The sequence below is a fragment of the Salvelinus alpinus genome, chromosome 2 (assembly GCF_045679555.1).
Source record: "Salvelinus alpinus chromosome 2, SLU_Salpinus.1, whole genome shotgun sequence".
In the NCBI taxonomy this organism is placed as follows: Eukaryota; Metazoa; Chordata; class Actinopteri; order Salmoniformes; family Salmonidae; genus Salvelinus; species Salvelinus alpinus.
In genome coordinates this window covers 29,168,288-29,184,765 of record NC_092087.1, presented here as the reverse complement: position 1 = coordinate 29,184,765, position 16,478 = coordinate 29,168,288, and the positions used below count along the sequence as shown (strand labels likewise).

The 16,478-nt window shown below is 41.4% G+C and overlaps 2 long non-coding RNA genes across 2 annotated transcripts in view; both read left to right on the top strand.

Annotated features, from left to right (window-relative positions):
- LOC139558442 (uncharacterized) overlaps nt 1-16,478 on the top strand; it is a 44,732-nt gene that overhangs the window by 24,571 nt on the left and 3,683 nt on the right. The gene's annotated exons all lie outside the window — the stretch shown is intronic.
- On the top strand, nt 273-16,091 carry LOC139558438 (uncharacterized). The gene is made up of 2 exons (XR_011671580.1): nt 273-485; nt 15,838-16,091. It is a non-coding gene; the product is annotated as an uncharacterized lncRNA (long non-coding RNA).

The following is a 16,478-nucleotide window of genomic DNA, read 5'->3' as shown; positions in this document are numbered from 1 at the left end:
CATAAACCAAAACAGGTAGCAGTTAGAACCTAAGTAGGGCAAATATAACAATGTGTACCTGGCTGTACCTACATAGTCTAGGCAAGCATGTATTTTAAATACATAGGCCTACTGTTGTGGATACTTAGTAAAGTGCAACCATTTTTTTCCTCAGAACTTTTTGTACATTAATTGCACCACAAAGTGTGGAATTTTCTAAGAAAGGGTAATAAAAATGTTTTATTAAGACCCACCCATTTCTCAAATCCTATTGGTTAGAATAATAGTGAACCGTCCCTTCTCATTTTGCTGTTGGTTGGACATGTTATTTCAGGGTCAGCATGGAAACTCAATATTTACGTGGTACTTTCGCGTTATATGTTCGCACTATATGACCGAAAATACAGTTCGTCACTCATTTGTTGCGTCTGGCACACGAACAGCTGTCCGCTGAAGGTACCTGAGAGGAACGTATAGAGTAGACGGAGTGAGCTGAAATAATGGTGGTAAGAACCTGTTCCATATCAAATGTATCTTAATTACAAACCTTATGTTTATGAACTGAATTTATTGGCTGTCGTTGCTGTAAATCTACATTTGGAACATCAACGTGTGATTACGCGGTGCGCAAAACATTGTGTGCAATTACGATTTCTATTAACGTTTGCGACCATGACATGAGGTAATATCTTTAGCATAATTCCCGGGGCAACTGGTTTCTGCATTACCAAAACTAGTAATTCTCTGCATTTTAGGCCTACTCCCTGAATTAATAATGTGGGCAGATAAGCCTTTTATGTCTTGAACACACTCTTTCATTGTATTTTTTTTATATATAGGCTAATGTTAAATCCATAGTTGGTTTGTTACTAGCTGACTGAACTAAACTCTACGATTAATGATGGAGTTGAGGAGTGACTAGTGTAGGCGGACTGGAGTTCTGAAGTCACATAAAATAAAACTACAGATTTCAGCGCCCCAAGAAACGCTGCATTTACACAATACTATGTCATGTGTATATGCGGGCTATTCTTTTGGTGCTGAAATCCATCGTTTTTTATTAAAAAATATAAAAAATAATGTGAAGTCTGAGCTCCAATCTACCATTGGAATCTGCTGAGGGGGGGACTGCTCATAATAATGGCTGGAACAGATCAAATGGAATGGCATCAAACCATGTGTTTGATGTATTTGATACCATTCCACTTATTCCACTCCAGCCATTACCACAAGCCCGTCCTCATCAATTAAGGTGCCACCAACCTCCTGTGCAGTTCACCCACACTGGTCGCCACCCAACACCATGGTAAATCGTGGAGTTGAGTTTATTCGGCTAGTTTGTACTTGTCACCATCCTTGTTTGTATAGTGGTTATTCATTAACTAGGGCCCAGGGGTAAGCATGAGAGTTTCTTGGCAGTAAACATAGGCCTACATGCAGCAACAGACACAGGTTATCTACCTGAGCTGTAATGTCCAGGTGTAAACAAGCTTCCATATGCCACTCCTTAAAGAGCGACTGCACCACAGATGGATGTATAAATGTGAAGCAGCCGGTTGGCGTTTCCACTCACTACCAGATATGGTGATAAGAAGCTCAGCGAGATGGATTTTGGCCAACATTCTGCACATTTTCTCTTAGATGAAACACTTGATCTGCATACAGTTTTCTGTTTCCAAAAGTAGAATCTGTAACAAACAGAGTGGATTTCATTTTGACTTTACCCTTTGACAAAGTTTGACAAAAAACTGTGTTGTTTAGAAGAAGTGCAAGGGCAGATTAAGTTATTGCACATGCGCACTTCCCAGAGTAGCCATTCCCAGACATAAATATGCAAATACATGCTAGACGTGCCAATAGGATCTCACTATCTCATGCTTGGTTCTGCCTACTATGAATAATTTGCTCCCATTGGAAACGAGGCGCTGGTCTATCTTGGGTTAGTTGTAAAAATCTTTGACAGCACTTCTATGGTATAATGGTGGTCCACAAACAAACGTTTAATATAAATAAACAAATAAATCCCTACTAACTTCAAACAAACTCCCCATTTCTATATATTTTTTGTAATTTAGCAGACGCTCTCATCCGGAGTGACTTACAGGAGCAATTAAGGCTAAGTGCATGTCGACAGATTGTTCACCTACTTGGCTCGGGGATTTGAACCAGCAACCTTTAGGTTACTGGCCAACGCTCTTAACCATTATGCTCACGCCCCCATCCAACCTTTTCTAATTTATCTCTATCATACTGAGACAATCCATCCTGAGGATTATCCAGCATTTCAAAAATCATGTCAACAGTAACACCTGTTACTCCTAATAACTGTTGCCATATCCACAATAATCTTCAACCTGGCATTTCAGTTTTCCATAACCCAAGCCGTGTTGATAACCTTTCCAATGAAAGCTATGAAGTCAATTTTATTTACTAGCAAAAGTGTCCTTTGACACAGCACATTTGTGGAAACAAGATTTCTGAACAGGTCTCAAAACCATGTCAGGACTAGTAGAAGCACCAGTTCTGACACTAGGTCCACTTACTACGGGAGAAACCATGGTAGCTCCATCAGTCCGCCTATAGTTCTACCAATCTGTTTTACAGCCTCTGCATATGAGAAATCATGATTCTTTATCTCTGGGCCTCTCCTGCCTCTCTCTGCACCTGGCATCCACCAAATGTTGCACTGTGTTCCACCCCACAATTACAACACTTAGCCTTCACATTATTCCCCCACTCCACACTTTTCTTTTCTTTACAGTGAGCAGCTACATGTCCCAATCTTTGGCATTTAAAACACCACAATGGGGATGGAACAAATTCTTGGATATTCAAACTTTGACGCTCTTTCCTACAAATCAAACTTTTGGTCTCAAACACTATGCCTCCCTTCACATTTTATTTAATATCGTCTACTGGACATAGATAGTGGGACCCCAGAAATGATTCTCCTCAACATAGCATACACTCCATGGACATGGCTTTTGATCTTCTTCAGATTGAGAGTTTCCATTTGAAGAATCTTCTGCTGCTGACCACAGAATATTATCAGTCTACCATTTCCAATGAACCAGACTAGTTTTACTTCACCTAAACTCAGCAAAAAAGAAACATCCTCTCACTGTCAACTGTGTTTATTTTCAGCAAACTTAACATGTGTAAATATTTGTATGAACATAACAAGATTCAACAACTGAGACATAAACTGAACAAGTTCCACAGACATGTGACTAACAGAAATTTAATAATGTGTCCCTGAACAAAGGGGGGGTCAAAATCAAAAGTAACAGTCAGTATCTGGTGTGGCCACCAGCTGCATTAAGTACTGCAGTGCATCTCCTCCTCATGGACTGCACCAGATTTGCCAGTTCTTGCTGTGAGATGTTACCCCACTCTTCCACCAAGGCACCTGCAAGTTTCTGGAAATTTCTGGGGTGAATGGCCCTAGCCCTCACCCTCCGATCCAACATGTCCCAGATGTGCTCAATGGGCTTGAGATCCGGGCTCTTCGCTGGCCATGGCAGAACACTGACATTCCTGTCTTGCAGGAAATCATGCACAGAACGAGCAGTATGGCTGGTGGCATTGTCATGCTGGAGGGTCATGTCAGGATGAGCCTGCAGGAAGGGTACCACATGAGGGAGGAGGATGTCTTCCCTGTAACGCACAGCGTTGAGATTGCCTGCAATGACAACAAGCTCAGTCCGATGATGCTGTGACACACTGCCACAGACCATGACGGACCCTCCAAATCGATCCCGCTCCAGAGTACAGACCTCAGTGTAACGCTTATTCCTTCGATGATAAACGCAAATCCGACCATCACCCCTGGTGAGACAAAACCGTGACTCGTCAGTGAAAAGCACTTTTTGCCAGTCCTGTCTGGTCCAGCGACGGTGGGATTGTGCCCATAGGCGACGTTGTTGCCGGTGATGTCTGGTGTGGACCTGCCTTACAACATGCCTACAAGCCCTCAGTCCAGCCTCTCTCAGACTATTGGGGACAGTCTGAGCACTGATGGAGGGATTGTGTGTTCCTGGTGTAACTCGGGCAATTGTTGTTGCCATCCTGTACCTGTCCTGCAGGTGTGATGTTCGGATGTACCGATCCTGTGCAGGTGTTGTTACACGTGGTCTGCCACTACAAGGATGATCAGCTGTCTGTCCTGTCTCCCTGTAGCACTGTCTTAGGCGTCTCAAAGTACGGACATTGCAATTTATTGTCCTGGCCACATCTGGAGTCCTCATGTCTCCTTGCAGCATGCCAAAGGCACGTTCATGCAGATGAGCAGGGACCCTGGGCATCTTTCTTTTGGTGTTTTTCAGAGTCAGTAGAAAGGCCTCTTTAGTGTCCGAAGTTTTCATAACCTTAATTGCCTACCGTCTGTAAGCTGTTAGTGTCTTAACGACCATTCCACAGGTGCATGTTCTTCTTGTTCATTGTAAAGGGTTTAAACTCTGTATCCCATGCTTGTTCAATGAACCATAAACAACATCTGTGAAGTTATTTGGATTTGTATGAATTATCTTTGAAAGACAGGGTCCTGAAAAAGGGCCGTTTTTTTTTGTTGCTGAGTTTCTTTCTTTCTTTACGTTAATAGGATAGGGTGTAGATGCGGCACTGTGGTCACATCAAACATCAAACACCATCACAACTTTACACTCCAACACATCATTACTCGTTTCCCATCTTCACCCTCACGCTCTCTGCACTAGAAGCATCACTGCTTTCAGTAGCATGGTTTCTCTTTTTCCTGTTACTGTCCTTGACACTCATTCTCCCGACCCATATCCTCAGAACTATCAACCATAATGATCGCATTTAAGCGCAGCTGTTACTTCTCCAACCTTCTCTCCATATCCTCCATCACAGCATCTTCACTAATCACACGTCGGCAAACTGCACTTCCTGATTTGGCCTCATTTTAGATTTTATTCATTAAGAAATGCTAACAGCCATGGTTGAATTCAAACATGAGTTGGTTTCGGGGTGTGGTTTGATGTGGGTGTCTCTTGTATGTGTTCGCAGGTGGGAAGAGTTAGACAAATTATTTAGCCAATTAGCTTCAGCCAGCTGGTGTGCAACCGTGGAAAAATGTATTTGACTTTGGATAGCCTATCTCCGGGGCTAGCTACAGACCGTTAATAAATTGCCCAATGTACTGTAAATGAGACAATATTTTCATGTTGCACACTTTTTTGTTTTCTTATTAAATGCTTTCAATATTTGTATATGCATTTCCACAATTTCTAGTTGGCTTGAGGTTTTTTAAGTCATTGAAATTTGGAGCTATTGGAATTTTTACATTGTCCCATGTACATTGTGTAATTTACCGATGGTTCCTAACTAGCCCCATAGGGATATCCAAAGTTAACCCAAATTTACCACAGGCATTACGATTAGGTCGTGTGCAGCTGCAATCAGAATGTATGATTACTTATGTGCTGCCAGCTGTGGGCATGTGGGCAGGATTAATACAAACCCAACCTTCATACAGTATACTTTGTGATGCAGTCACGAGCACAAGTCTCTGTTTTGGATGCAACTGACTTTATGACCAAAATTAACCTATTTACACTTTGTAGTCAATTTTGACAGTAGAATAAATGTTGCTGACTCATATCAATGCCACACAGGCTTTCAAAATGCGAAGTTGTATTTTAGAGTCAGTTTCTCTTTAAATCTCACATCATGCAGATCAAATATTTCTCCATAGGTATTCTCATGTAAAACATGGAAGGTAGCCTACATGATGTCTCTCATTCATTGAGCAGTAGACTTTATTGCTTTTTGTGGGAAGTTTTTTTTGTGTGGCGATTTTAGGGTTATGTCTCTGACATCATATCTAAACTAAACTACAGTATTGTTTAACTGTACACATGACTGCATAAGGGTTCTGTAATGAAAATCATGAAGGGACACCAAGTTCATTGTGTCCTTTGACAAGGATGTGGGAATCACATTATCCAGGAGTTTTGTGATGGTTTATAGGGGATGGGTGGGGTTGAAGTGTTATAAAGGTTTAACTAACTCTACAATCATTGCTTTATTAACGCTTGAATCATTAAAAATGTTATTTACTGACATTAAAGCTGTTATTGGAGTCATTATTTGGGGATTTAATGCAGTATCTTTATGATGATAATGATGTTGGGGACACTGTGTGTGTGGATATATATATATATAAGAGAACAACGTATGAGAGGACGCACCCGGGTGTCAGAATTTGCAGAACCTCTAAGTCTTATTGATTTTATGTTCTGGGCTAATAAGGGTTATCCTATAGTTTTGAATGTTTAGCTTGTGTTGGAGAAAACCCCCACATACTGCGAGGTGCCGGCTGATAAGTATATTTGGTACCTGACAGTATCAGGGTGTTTTTTCCAAAGGAAACATGCAGAGAAAGACATTTACCACCAGGGCTTGTTTGATGTCATAGGTCATGAGCTGCAGTCTTCAGCAATGCAGTTGGTCTCATCTATGGCCTTCAAGAAGACTGGGGTAGTAAAACATTAGACCTAATGTTGGGCCTATGTGATGTGTTGGACTGGTTTGTGTTGTGGGTTGGCTGTGACAACTGTGTCAAATTCCAATAGAGCAATTTACATGGCTGTGTTTGTGGGTGTAATGTTTGAATATTTTAAATATGTTCCTGGCTACAGTGGTTCCCCCTAGGGTACACTAAAGGGTTAACATGTGTTTGACTGCTGAGGGGCAGTATCTATATAGTACTGTAGTGTGGCTCACTGACTCTGGACAACCTACAGGTGACAGGGACAGGCTATGGCCCATGATCCCTCGGAGTAGCTCTGTGAGTTTAAAACAAAAGCAGTTTAAGACAATTATAGAAAAATATTAAGAACACATTCATTAGACTCCTAGTAAGTCTACATGCAATGTAGGGCACATGCAGTGAAGTTCACCAGTCCCGGTTTAATTAACCTACATTCTAGGGGTGTAACGGTTAACTAAATCCACAGTTTGGTACATACTGTACCTCGGTTTTTGGGTCATGGTTCACAGAAGGAGGGAACACATTTTTATTACATTTACAGTTGAAGTCTGAAGTTTACATACACTTTAGCCAAATACATTTAAACTCAGTTTTTCACAATTCCTGACATTTAATCCAAGTAAAACTTCCCTGACTTAGGTCAGTTAGCATCACCACTTTATTTTAAGAATGTGAAATGTCAGAATAATAGTAGAGAATTATTTATTTAAGCTTTTATTTATTTCATCACATTCCCAGTGGGTCAGAAGTTTACATACACTCAATTAGTATTTGGTAGCATTGCCTTTAAATTGTTTAACTTGGGTAAAACGTTTTGGGTAGACTTCCACAAGCTTCCCACAATAAGTTGATGAATTTTGACCCATTCCTCCTGACAGAGCTGGTGTAACTGAGTCAGGTTTGTAGGCCTCCTTCACATTTGGGATGGTGTTCTTCGGCTTGCAAGCCTCCCCCTTTTTCCTCCAAACATAATGATGGTCATTATGGCCAAACAGCTCAATTTTTTTGTTTCATCAGACCAGAGGACATTTCTCAAAAAAGTACAATCTTTGTCCCAATGTGCAGTTGCAAACCATAGTCTGGATTTTTTATGGCGGTTTTGGAGCAGTGGCTTCTTCCTTGCTGAGCGGCCTTTCAGGTTATGTCGATATAGGACTCATTTTACTGTGGATATCGATACTTTTGTACCTGTTTCCTCCAGCATCTTCATCAAGGTCCTTTGCTGTTCTGGGATTGATTTGCACTTTTCGCACCAAAGTACGTTCATCTCTAGGAGACAGAACGTGTCTCCTTCCTGAGCGGCATGACGGCTGCGTGGTCCCATGGTGTTTATACTTGCGTACTATTGTTTGTACAGATGAACGTGGTACCTTCAGGCATTTGGAAATTGCTCCCAAGGATGAACCAGACTTGTGGAGGTCTCCAATTTTTTTCTGAGGTCTTGGCTGATTTCTTTTAATTTTCCCATGATGTCAAGCAAAGAGGCACTGAGTTTGAAGGTAGTCCTTGAAATACATCCACAGGTACACCTCCAATTGACTCAAATGATGTCAATTAGCCTATCAGAAGCTTCTAAAGCCATGACATCATTTTCCTGGAATTTTCCAAGCTGTTTAAAGGCCCAGTCAACTTAGTGTATGTAAACTTCTAACCCACTGGAATTGTGATACAGTGAAATAATCTGTCTGTAAACACTTGTTGTAAAAATTACTTGTGTCATGCACAAAGGAGATGTCCTAACCGACTTGCCAAAACTATAGTTTGTTAACAAGAAATTTGTGGAGTGGTTGAAAAACGAGTTTTAATGACTCCAACCTAAGTTTATATAAACTTCCGACTTCAACTGTAACTGCAGTAGATCACTGCATTTCATACATACCGCATCCCATGAACCAAGGTTCCATACCTTATGGTTCGAATAGGTAGGTGACAGTTAGAGACTTACTACATTACTTTTATTAATGACTTGGCCATTTCAGGAATTCAGTTCCTTATGTAAAGGAACATCAGTAGTTTAATAAAATATGTAGGACAGGCCTACCTATCTCTCAACTGGCTTCACATGTAGGGACGATCACTTATAGGCTGCAGTTTCCGTGACCTGCTTGTAACCCTGTTAACTCCGGAAAGGTAGGCCTACAGGTCTTAGAACAGGTGTGGAGAACTCATTCAGACAGCTTGGTAAGATAAAATATGAACTGAATGGTATTTTCCCTCACTACTCTTGTCCAGCACATTATCATGATCTCCAGATATGATGCTTAACTTGTAAGTAAGATCAACAGAGATTTCTTGCCATAGTCACACTGTGTTTTGGAGGGTGACTAAAATGTTGTTTGATTAATACATTTGGAGAGAAGAAAACGTTAAACCTTTACACTTGTGGGAATTGGCCTATATGTTGAAAAACAAATGATAGTCCCACAAAGCGCAAACCAGATGGGATGGTGTATCGCTGTGGTAGCCATGCTGGTTAAGTGTGCCTGAATTATAAATAAATCACAGACAGTGTCACCAGCAAAGCACCATCACACCTCCTCCTCCATGCTTCACAGTGGGAACCACACATGCGGAGATCATCCGTTCACCTACTCTGCATCTCACAAAGACACGGCGGTTGGAACCAAACATCTCAAATTTGGACTCAACAGACCAAAGGCCAAATTTCCACCGGTCTAAACTCCATTGCTTGTGTTTCTTGGCCCAAGCAAGTCTTTTCTTATTATTGGTGTCCTTTAGTAGTGGTTTCTTTGCAGCAATTTGACCATAAAGGCCTGATTCATGTAGTCTTCTCTGAACAGTTGATTATGAGATGTGTCTGTTACTTGAACTCTGAAGCATTTATTTGGGCTGCAATCTAATGAACAGTTAATTTCAGATTTCTGAGGCTGGTAACTCTAATTAACGTATCCTCTGCAGCAAGGGTAACTCTGGGTCTTCCTTTCCTGTGGCGGTCCTCATGAGAGCCAGTTTCATCATAGCGCTTGTTGGTTTTTGCGACTGTGCTTGAAGAAACTTTCAAAGTTCTTGAAATTTCCGTATTGACTGACCTAAACCTTAAAGTAATGATGGACTCTTGTTTTTCTTTGCTTATTTGAGCTGTTCTTGCCATAATATGGACTTGGTCTTTTACCAAATAGGGCTATCTTCTGTATACCACCCTTACCTTGTCACAACACAACTGATTGAATCAAACGCTTTAAGAAGGAAAGAAATTCCACAAATGAACTTTTAACTAGGCACACCTGTTAATTAAAATGCATTCCAGGTGACTACCTCATGAAGCTGGTTGAGAGAATGCCAAGTGTGCAACGCTGTCATCAAGGCAAAGGGTGGCTACTTTGAAGAATCTCACATATTTGTTTAACACTTTTGCTTACTACATAATTCCATATGTGAAATGCATTATTTCAACGTGTTGATGTCTTCACTATTATTCTAGAATGTAGAAAATAGTAAAAATAAAGAAAAGTCCTTGAATGAGTAGGTGTGTCCAAACTTTTGACTGGTACTGTAAATGTGCACCCATCTCAGTGAATACTGAGCTAATACATTGCGGAGGCCTAGACTAAAAGCAAATTTATGCTTGAACCGAAATGTGGTCGAAAGCTCCATATGGAGTGTGTGACGCAATTGCGGCTCCTCCAGAGGAATGCAGAGGCCAAATCGAGCTCTGTACCGCAATGCCGTGACGGTAGGTGGGGGCGGTACATCCTGTATAAACACAAACTCACTTTCTTGACAACTTCCTTCAGAACAGCTCTGCACTGCTCCGCGAATCGCATGAAGTATGAATGCCATGACTTCTGCAGAGGCCCTACCATCGTAAATGCTGCATGGCCAATGCAGATGTCAGATTGACCATGCCACGCCCAGATGCACAATGCACAATAACTTCATTGTGTGAATTGTTTGCATTTGATTGTTAGTGTCTATCGATTCCACATTACATATATCACCAGTAATGTTGAGTAAGGACGCACACCTGATTACACATAGAAGTAGGTTTATAGGTTACCTGGCCTGCGTGCAAATGTTGGCATATAAATGTGCCCATTTGGAGATCTGATAGTATTTCTGATTGGATTAGGGCACCACCACTAATGAGCTCTGGAGCTTTTGAAAGTAATGTTTTCTTCACCCCAAACAGCAAGCAAACAAAATATTTTTTTTATATATATTGAGAATGACAATAGTTCCTCAATGTATTTTAAAAAAAAAATGTCATGCTCTGATCCAGTGGTAAATAGACCTACCTGATTACTTCTTATCAGTGCTTGACTTGGACTGAAATAGGTTCCGGTACTCATTTTGGGTGCTGGTAGTGTTTATATTTAGGTGCAGGAGCTTCACAATACTTTTGAGCTAATATTCTATCAGATGAAGAGGAGCTCAAGCAGTAGAACATTTAAGGTGCTTGTACTCAGCTCTCGTGAGCTCCTGCCCAATTCAAGCACTGCTTCTTATCCCTTGCGAAAATAGCCTACAGTCCCGAGCTCACTGGCATGGGAAACTGTAGCATACAGTCCAGGCGTAGACAATGTGATTTATAGGATATTTATTTTTGTCGGGATATTTTCTATTTGCAGACTGCAATGTTTTTATTTGTTGGCTGTATGTAGGTTATTTTTACATAGTGGGCAATGGCAATAGAAGTTACGTTTTAGGTTTGTATCATTTTTATTTAGATTTGAATAGTATTTTGATTATAATAAATGAAATTAAACTATTCCACAAAAATGTGCATATGGAAACCATAACTGGCATGCAGATTGGTAGAAATTGTATGCGCATTTTACATTTACTGTACTTATCGCCGCATTTGTTGGCCGAAATCTGAAAGTACTCTGGATACATTCAGTAGCATAAGAATATTCCTGGAAAATGTGTGGTAGGTGCTAGAGTTCGACCGATTTATGATATTTCAACGCCGATACCGACTATTACCAGCCTGTTCAACCTCTCCTTCGTATCATCTGAGATCCCCAAGGATTGGAAAGCTGCCGCAGTCATCCCCCTCTTCAAAGGGGGAGACACCCTGGACCCAAACTGTTACAGACCTATATCCATCCTGCCCTGCCTATCTAAGGTCTTCGAAAGCCAAGTCAACAAACAGATCACTGACCATCTCGAATCCCACCGTACCTTCTCCGCTGTGCAATCCGGTTTCCGAGCCGGTCACGGGTGCACCTCAGCCACGCTCAAGGTACTAAACGATATCATAACCGCCATCGATAAAAGACAGTACTGTGCAGCCGTCTTCATCGACCTGGCCAAGGCTTTCGACTCTGTCAATCACCACATTCTTATCGGCAGACTCAGTAGCCTCGGTTTTTCTAATGACTGCCATGCCTGGTTCACCAACTACTTTGCAGATAGATTTCAGTGTGTCAAATCGGAGGGCATGTTGTCCGGTCCTCTGGCAGTCTCTATGGGGGTACCACAGGGTTCAATTCTCGGGCCGACTCTTTTCTCTGTATATATCAATGATGTTGCTCTTGCTGCGGGCGATTCCCTGATCCACCTCTACGCAGACGACACCATTCTGTATACTTCTGGCCCTTCCTTGGACACTGTGCTATCTAACCTCCAAACGAGCTTCAATGCCATACAACACTCCTTCCGTGGCCTCCAACTGCTCTTAAACGCTAGTAAAACCAAATGCATGCTTTTCAACCGTTCGCTGCCTGCACCCGCACACCCGACTAGCATCACCACCCTGGACGGTTCCGACCTAGAATATGTGGACATCTATAAGTACCTAGGTGTCTGGCTAGATTGCAAACTCTCCTTCCAGACTCATATCAAACATCTCCAATCCAAAATCAAATCTAGAATCGGCTTTCTATTTCGCAACAAAGCCTCCTTCACTCACGCCGCCAAACTTACCCTAGTAAAACTGACTATCCTACCGATCCTCGACTTCGGCGATGTCATCTACAAAATAGCTTCCAATACCCTACTCAGCAAACTGGATGCAGTTTATCACAGTACCATCCGTTTTGTTACTAAAGCACCTTATACCACCCACCACTGCGACCTGTATGCTCTAGTCGGCTGGCCCTCGCTACATGTTCGTCGTCAGACCCACTGGCTCCAGGTTCATCTACAAGGCTATGCTAGGTAAAGTGCCGCCTTATCTCAGTTCACTGGTCACGATTGCAACACCCACCCGTAGCACGCGCTCCAGCAGGTGTATCTCACTGATCATCCCTAAAGCCAAAACCTCATTTGGTCGCCTTTCCTTCCAGTTCTCTGCTGCCTGCGACTGGAACGAATTGCAAAAATCTCTGAAGTTGGAGACTTTTATCTCCCTCAACAACTTTAAACATCTGCTATCTGAGCAGCTAACCGATCGCTGCAGCTGTACATAGTCCATCGGTATATAGCCCACCCAATTTACCTACCTCACCCCCATACTGTTTTTATTTATTTACTTTTCTGCTCTTTTGCACACCAGTATCTCTACTTGCACATGATCAACTGATGATTTATCACTCCAGTGTTAATCTGCTAAATTGTCATTCTTCGCTATTATGGCCTATTTATTGCCTACCTCCTCATGCCTTTTGCACACATTGTATATAGATTCTCTTTTTTCTTTTTTTTCTTCTACTATGTTATTGACTTGTTTATTGTTTACTCCATGTGTAACTCTGTGTTGTTGTCTGTTCACACTGCTATGCTTTATCTTGGCCAGGTCGCAGTTGCAAATGAGAACTTGTTCTCAACTAGCCTACCTGGTTAAATAAAGGTGAAATAAAAAAAATAAAAAATTGGAGGACCAAAAAAAGCCGATACCGATTAAATCGGCCGATTTTTTTAAAACATTTTTTAAATTTTAATTTTTAATAATGACAATTACAACAATACTGAATGAACACTTATTTTAACTTAATATAATACATCAATAAAATCAATTTCGCCTCAAATAAATAATGAAACATGTTCAATTTGGTTTAAATAATGCAAAAACAAAGTGTTGGAGAAGAAAGTAAAAGTGCAATATGTGCCATGTAAAACAGCTAACGTTTAATTTCCTTGCTCAGAACATATGAAAGCTGGTGGTTCCTTTTAACATGAGTCTTCAATATTCCCAGGTAAGAAGTTTTAGGTTGTAGTTATTATAGGAATTATAGGACTACTTCTCTCTCTACCATTTGTATTTCATATACCTTTGACTATTGGATGTTCTTATAGGCACTTTAGTATTGCCAGTGTAACAGTATGGCTACCGTTCCTCTCCTCGCCGCTACCTGGGCTCGAACCAGGAACACATCGACAACAGCCACCCTCGAAGCATCGTTACCCATCGCTCCACAAAAGCCGCGGCCCTTGCAGAGCAAGGGGAACAACCACTCCAAGTCTCAGAGCGAGTGGCGTCACCGATTGAAACGCTATTAGCGCGCACCCCGCTAACTAGCTAGCCATTTCACATCGGCTACACCAGCCTAATCTCAGGAGTTGATAGGCTTGAAGTCATAAACAACTCAATGCTTGAAGCATTGCGAAGACCTGCTGGCAAAACGCACGAAAGGGCTGTTTGAATGAATGCGTACGAGCCTGCTGCTGCCTACCATCGCTCAGTCAGACTGCTCTATCAAATATTAAATCATAGACTTAATTATAACATAATAACACACAGAAAATGAGCCTTTGGTCATTAATATGGTCGAATTCGGAAACTATTATTTCGAAAACAAAACGTTTATTCTTTCAGTCAAATACGGAACCGTTCCGTATTTTATCTAACGGGTGGCATCCCTAAGTCTAAATATTGCTGTTACATTGTACAACCTTCAATGTTTTGTCATAATTATGTACAATTCTGGCAAATTAATTACGGTTAATTTGTTATGAATTTGTTTGGAATAAATGGACTTCACACAGTTCGCAACGAGCCAGGCGGCTCAAACTGCTGCATATACCCTGACTGCTTGCACGGAACGCAAGAGAAGTGACACAATTTCCCTAATTATAAAAAAATCATGTTAGCAGGTAATATTAACTAAATATGCAGGTTTAAAAATATATACTTTTGTATTGATTTTAAAGAAAGGCATTGATATTTATGGTTAGGTTTGGTGCAACGACATGTGTTAAATCATCACCTGTTTGGCGAAGTAGGCTGTGATTCGATGAGAAATTAACAGGCACCGCATCGATTATATGCAACGCAGGACACGCTAGATAACTACACATGGTTGATGATATTACTAGTTTAACTAGTGATTATGTGAAGATTGATTGTTTTTTATAAGTTTAATGCTAGCTAGCAACTTACCTTGGCTTCTTGCTGCCCTCGCGTAACAGGTAGTCAGCCTGCCATGCAGGCTCCTCGTGGAGTGCAATGTAAGGCAGGTGGTTAGAGCGTTGGACTAGTAACCGGAAGGTTGCAAGAACGAATCCCCGAGCTGACAAGGTAAAAATCTGTCGTTCTGCCGTTCCTAGGCCGTCATTGAAAATAAGAATGTGTTCTTAACTGACAGAAAAATGACAAGGGTTTGAGTGAGCGGATTAACTGGGAAATGTGAAGCACATATTTGGACTCATGTATTTGGCTTGCTTGTATGACATCAATGCGGTATTTAATATAATCCTCAACTTCTCATCTTTCAAAATACATAGAGTCCTCTTAATTTACAGCATTTCCTTCACTCCAGACAACAAAGCATTTTCAAACGTTGCCCAATTAGTGGGAGGGATGGGGGCAGCTTCTTGTTGCGTGCTGTGCTCATGTTCAGAACAACTGTCAGTCAAAACCCATACAATTAAAGCACTTATCAGTACCCAGATTTGCCATTTCCAACCCAGGTACGAGTGTAAAAGGTTAAGGAGATTGAAGGAAATCTGTTACTCATTTGTCAGTCATGAAATTAATTTAATAGATGGAGAGAATAATCTTCTTTGTTTTTTGCAATCCAGGGATAGCTATGTTTACGCCAAATGAACAAGATGCCAATGTCAGCCGTGGAACAAAACCGCATAATCTTCTGTCATAATCCATAGACATTTTGCCTTGTGAAACTGAAAATTCTTAGCAAATTGTGGTCCTAGCCATGCATGCCCACATCCCAGAAACACATACCCAAATACTTGCACAAACACACACTCCCCTTACACATGATTCCTGCTTACAAGCTAAAATTAAAGCAGGAAGTACCAATGACTCGCTCAATATGGAAGTGGTCAGATGATGCGGAGCGGGTCGAGAGTTTCAAGTTCCTTGGTCTCCACATCACCAATAAACTATAATGGTCCAAACACACCAATACAGCCGTGAAAAGGGCACAACAACACCTTTCCCCCTCAGGAGACTGAAAAGATTTTGCATGGGTCCCCAGATCCTCAAACAGTTCTACAGCTGCACCATCGAGAGCATCCTGACCGGTTGCATCACCGCCTGGTATGGCAACTGCTCGGCATCAGTGGGACCAAGCTTCCTTCCATCCAGGACCTACAGTGGCAAAAAAAAGTTTGGTTGAGGTTATTGCTGCCAAAGGAGGGTCAACCAGTTATTAAATCCAAGGGTTCACATAATTTTCCCACTCTGCGCTGTGAATGTTTACACAGTGTGTTCAATAAAGACATGAAAACATATAATTATTTGTGTGTTATTAGTTTAAGCAGACCGTGTTTGTCTATTGTTGTGACCTAGATGAAGATCAGATCAAATTTGATGACCAATTTATGCAGAAATACAGGTAATTCCAACGGGTTCACATACTTTTTCTTGCCACTGTATATGACTAGGCGGTGTCAGAGGAAGGCCCAAAAAATTGTCAGACTCAAGTCACCCAAGTCATAAGACTGAATTCTGCTACCGCACGGCAAGTGGAACCAGAGCGCCAAGTCTAGGACCAAAAGGCTCCTTAACAGCTTCTACCCCCAAGCCGGAAGACTGCTGAACAATTAATCAAAATGGTCACCTTTGTTTTTACACTGCTGCTACTCTCTGTTTATTATCTATGCATAGTCACGTTAC